Here is a 6,199-nt window from a genome sequence, read left to right as displayed (position 1 = left end):
TCATTTTTTCAAAGTATATCCCTTCCTGGGCCCTGATGAAATACTTGGTTAATTCACTGTCGTCCATCAAAGGTTGTGCCCTGGCAGTTTCTGACCTCCACCGACGTGCATATTCTTAGAATGACTCGGATGGCTTTTTCTGCAGTTTTACCAGTGCGAACCTACCAGGAGTGATCTTTGTGTTTAATTGAAAGTGATTCATGAAATCTTCCACCATATCTTGACATGTTCTCTAGTTTCGCGGATCTTGTCGAGTATACCAGGTAAGTGCTTCTCCCATCAGGCTCATTACGAACAACTTCATTCTCAGCTTCTCGTTCCTTCCCATTCCAACTAACTTGTCACAATATGCCCTCAAATGTGCGTGGGGATCACCCGTCCTGTCAAAGATATCAAACTTTGGAGGCTTATACCTATTGGCTTATCCACATCCGGAGGGATACACAGATCCTCGTAGTCCAAACTTTCACTTGCTCGAGCGACATGGAGGTTCTTCATTTGTTTTCTCAAGATTTGTAGCTGCTCAGACACTGACTCCTCTTCCTTACGCTTAGCTCCCCTTTCCATTTGAATGTATTGGTCAATCTCATAAGGCACCCTGACTGTGACAGGCGCTGTAAAGGTAGGTTTAGAAACAACATATACACGAGGAACATATCGCTCATGGGGGCGATATGTGCAACAGGTATATGCTGATTTGGGTGAGTGGTAAATGTGACTCCGTCACGAGGAGGGGTGTGAGTTGTGTTAGTGGTAATAGGTGGTTTTTGTGGTGTTTGAACCTACTGTGGTACGTAGGGAGTGTGGATAGGGGAATTTGGTGGGTTTACGGGGGTTACTGGAGGTATGTTTTGAGCAGTGGGGACTGAAGTCGGGGTGTTGTTAGTTTGGCATGATGTGGAAGGAAATTGGTCAGGGATTGAATCCAAAGAAGGAAAGCGAGGTGGTTGAGGGAGTGTTCTCATGGCCAGATGTGCTAGTTCCCTGATATGCTGTACTTCCTCCCTTAAAGACTCCACCTCATGGGCCATCCTGGCCACGTGTTCACCATTCCTTGTATCGTCCTTCTCTCTCGAACGCCCCGGGCGATCGGCTATGACCAGAGCATGTTCGGTCGGGTTTTCTGTAGCAGACATCTTCCTATTTGATCTCAAGTTGTAAGTCAAACTTATGATAAGAGCGAGGTAATCTAATAATGAAGTCCATATTAATCACCTCCCATTTCCAGGTTGGAATCTCTATATTCTGAATCAATCCACTAGGTTTCTGATGCTCGATCTTTACTTGTTGACAATTAGGACACTGGGCTACAAATTCTGCAATAGACTTCTTCATGTTATCCCACCAATACTGCTCCTTAACGTCATGATACATCTTTGTCGAGCCAGGATGGATAGAATATCGGGACTGGTGAATCTCAATCATAATCTTCTCTCGCAACCCTGCCACACTAGGTACACATAATCGGCCCTGGTATCTCAGTGTCCCATCTCCTCCGATCTTGAAAGCTGTAATCTTACACTGCTGAATTCCCTCTCTCAATCTTACTAAGGTAGGATCTTCATATTGCCGTGCTTTTACCTCGGCTACCAAAGATGATTCTGTTGTATTCTGTACAGTAACACCTCCATCATCAGAGTCCAACAATCTGATTCTCATATTGGCCAGCTGGTGAAGCTCTTTGGTAAACCCTTGTCTACCTTCCTCAATATGTATTAAGCTTCCCATTGACTTACGGCTGAGAGCGTCTGCCACAACATTAGCTTTACCGGGATGGTACAATATCTCGACATTCGTAGTCTTTCAGTAATTCAAGCCACCTACGCTGCCTCAAATTCAACTCCTTCTACTTGAAGATGTATTGTAAACTCTTGTGATCTGTGTAGATGTCAACATGGATGCCGTATAAGTAGTGCCGCCATATCTTCAAAGCATATATTACTGCAGCCAATTCCAAATCATGAGTCGGGTAATTCTTTTCATGCTTCTTCAATTGTCTTGATGCATAAGCAATCACCTTCCTATGTTGCATCAATACACACCCCAAACCTATACCTGAGGCATCACAATATACCACATAACCTTCTGTTCCTTCTGGGAGAGTGAGCACTGGCGCAGATGTCAATCGATTCTTTAGCTCCTGAAAACTATGTTCACAAGCATCAGACCACTGGAACTTGGTAGCTTTCTGTGTTAACTTAGTCAATGGTGCTGATATAGTGGAAAACCCTTCTACAAACCGCCTATAATATCCTGCTAGCCCCAGGAAGCTGCGGACTTCTGACGGTGTTGTAGGTCTCGGCCAATTCTTCACTGCATCGATCTTCTGAGTGTCGACACTAATACCCTCATCAGATATCACATGGCCAAGGAATGCTACTGAGTTCAGCTAGAATTCACATTTAGAGAGCTTAGCATATAACTTATGATCCTGAAGGGTCTGTAATACTATCCGCAAGTGGCCCGCATGTTCCGCCACCGAACGAGAATACACCAGAATGTCATCAATGAATACGATCACGAACACATCAAGATAGGGCCTGAATACACTATTCATGAGATCCATAAAAGCTGCTGGGGCATTTGTTAGCCCGAACGACATCACCAAGAACTCAAAATGTCCATATCTTGTCCGGAAGGCCGTCTTTGGAATATCCTTCTCCTTAACCCTCACCTGATGATACCCTAAACGCAAGTCAATCTTGGAGAAATACTTGGCACCCTGGAGTTGGTCAAACAGGTCATCAATTCTTGGAAGTGGATACTTGTTCTTTATTGTAAACTTATTCAACTGTCGATAATCGATACATATCCTTAACGACCCATCTTTCTTCCGCACGAACAAGACTAGCGCACCCCAAGGTGAAGTGTTAGGCCTAATGAAACCCTTATCCAGCAAGTCCTTCAACTGTGCTTTCAACTCTCGCAACTCTGCCGGGGCCATCCTATATGGAGGGATAGAGATCGGTTGAGTGTCAGGCAATGCATCAATGCTAAACTCAATCTTCCTTTCAGGAGGAAGGCCTGGGAGTTCATCTGGGAAAACATCTGGAAATTCATTGACCACGGGGATTAATTGTAGAGTAGGCGGCTTCGCCTCCGCATCCCTAACGCGAACAAGATGATAAATGTAACCTTTTGAGATCATCTTCCTTGCCTTAAGATAGGAAATAAACCTACCTTTCGGCGTAGCAATGTTCCCCTTCCATTCAATGGCGGGTTCACAAGGAAACTGAAACTTAACCATCTTCGTACGACAATCAACATTTGCATAGCATGAGGCCAACCAGTCCATTCCCATTATCACATCAAAATCAACCATTTCTAACTCAAATAAATTTGCCGAGGTTTGACGACTACAAATCATCACAGTGCAACCTTTATATACCCTTCTAGCAATCACAGAATCTCCTATCGGAGTGGATACCGCAAGTGGTTTACTTATCAATTCAGGTTCAATGCAAAACTTATTAGCCACAAAGGGTGTAACATATGATAAGGTAGATCCTGGATCAATTAGCGCATATACATCATAAGAAAACACAGACAATATACCTGTAACAACATCCGGAGATGACTCGAGATCTTGTCGACCTACTAGAGCATAGGTTCGATTTTGAGCACCACTCGAACTCGGCACTGAACCTCTACCTCTACTACGACCTGTCGACTGTTGAAAACATTGTGCTGGAGGTCGAACTGATGAGGAAGAACCAGACATAGATCCAGTCGGTTGAGCCATACCACCACCTCCTCTGTTAGGACAATCCCGCATCATATGGCCACGCTGTCCGCAAGAATAGCACGCATCAGAACCTCGACGGCACAGTCCAAAGTGGGCCTTGCCGCACTGATCACAACGAGGTGTTGGGGGTCTCGTCTGACTAGTATCTCTATGAAATTGTGAGCCTGATGCCCTCAAACTCTGACCTGAACCAGAATAGGTAAATCGATCATACCGAGGCCTCTGAAACTTTGGAGGAGCACTAGCTACAGGTGGCGCCGAACTCCTCGAAGATTGGGGCCTGATACTGCCTCTGAACTCATCAGAATACCCTGCAAATCTCGCCCTCTTATGCTGGCCCCTATCCTGCTCCCTATCTGTCCTTTGCTGGCGCTTACGATCCTCTAGGGTCTGGGCATAAGCCTGAATACGGGAAATATCCATGTCCTCTACCAAGGAGGCTGTTGTGCACTCATTTATCAGATGTGGTCCCAACCCATTCACGAACAGATGCACCCTATCACTCATCTCGGCCACCATATGGGGAGCATACCTTGCTAAAGAATCAAACTGTATACTATACTCTCGTACACTCATTACCCTATCGAAGGTTCAAGAACTTATCAGCTCTAGCTCGTCGTATCTCAACTGGCAAGTAGTGACGAAGAAAGGCCTCACAAAATTCCTTCCACACGGCTGGAGGAGCGTTCGGACCCCTAGATCTCTCCCAACTATCATACCAGAAAACCGCTAAATCCCGTAACCGATAAGAAGCCAACTCTACTGCCTCCGTATCACTAGCATGCATAACCCGCAATGTACGATGAATCTGATCAATAAATGTTTGTGGGTCCTCCTTGGGGTCTGATCTGGTAAACACTGGAGGGTCTAGATTAATAAAATCATGAACTCTCACACTAACCGGTTTATCAGCAGCACCGGTATTCTGCCTCGAGCCTGAGCAGCTACCAAGCTAGTCAACAATTGCATCGCACTGCGCATATCATGGTCTGTAGTGCTAGACGGAGGAACTGGATGTACTGGGTGCCTCCTAATATCCTTTGGAGGAGACAGAGAGGTATGAGACGGCATCTCACTCTGAGCCTCACTTTGGCCTGCTCTGGCTGGAGGCACCTGAATGTTACCCTCTCCCACAGCTGTATCAAGCCGTTTACTAATTGCTTGCTTCCTAGTCGAAGGCATCGCTGAAAGAAAATAAGGTGAATATTAGATATGAACACTTACTACTCAACTCTATGCACGATCTAGATTCAGGAAGAAGGTAACAACCCTAGATGTCACGTAGCCTCCTGATTATAAATGTGGCGCGCTACACATCCATAATCAAAACTCTACTAGACACGGCTCATAGACATCCCCTAGGACAGACTTGCTCTGATACCAAGTTTGTCACGACCCAACTGGAGGGTCATGACTAGCACCCGGGCCATACTTGCTGAGCACCAACGTACATTTTATCTAACCTTCCTTATTATCTTTAAGGGCCGACAAGATCAATATAAATAGTAGACATGGATCATGAACATCCAACAATGAAAGATAATGTCATGAACATACATAACATGGGACGACAAGACTGTCAAGAAACTATATATAAGGTACGAGCTACCATGATGCCATGAAAGACTATACAACAAAAATCAGTCGACAAGGCATTCTAAACCATACATAAGTCGACACCTGTCTATGAGCCTCTAAAAGAACATAAATGCTACAACATTGCCGGAACAGGGCCCCGACATACCCATAATGTCTATAACAAAAATGCATACCAAGACCACGGCAAGTCCGGAGAAGGGATCTCGCCAATAACCGTTGAACCGGATAGCCTACTGTGATGGGGGAGCTGCGTCTACCCGTCTATCAGGACCTGCAGCACGACATGCAGCGTCCACAAATAAAAAGGACGTCAGTACGAATAAAGTACTGAGTATGTAAGGCAGGAAAGCATAAGTGAGAACAGTAATGTAAACAGGGATAAAGAATATACAACCTGTGACATCTGGGTACCTCTGAGGGCTACTGACATGAAATACATGATACATACATATATATACATAAACTTTTAAAACATACGCCTTTGTGGGCATCACCATCATCATATCGTACCCGGCTGTAATAGGCTCGGTAAAACGTACCCGGCCATCATAGGGCTCGGTAGAATCGTACCCGGCCACGTGGAGCTCGGTAAAACCCAACGGATCAGTGGTTGCACAATAGGTTCCGTACCCGGCCGACTATAGCGTGGCTCGGTAGAGTAAAATAGATACATATATATATGATGCATGCTGGACTCATTGGAATCACATTTTGAACCTTTCGGAGTGACGTAAGGTCGGTATCCTTCGTACATGTTATTAGGATTAACTCTTCATCAAGAATCTTATAAGAATCAGGAACTATCAACAACATTGATAATATAAGAATAAGAGAAGTAACATCAATATCAATCGT

Source organism: Nicotiana tabacum, chromosome 15, assembly GCF_000715075.1.
Source record: "Nicotiana tabacum cultivar K326 chromosome 15, ASM71507v2, whole genome shotgun sequence".
Classification (NCBI taxonomy): Eukaryota; Viridiplantae; Streptophyta; class Magnoliopsida; order Solanales; family Solanaceae; genus Nicotiana; species Nicotiana tabacum.
This window is presented reverse-complemented; position numbering follows the sequence as displayed.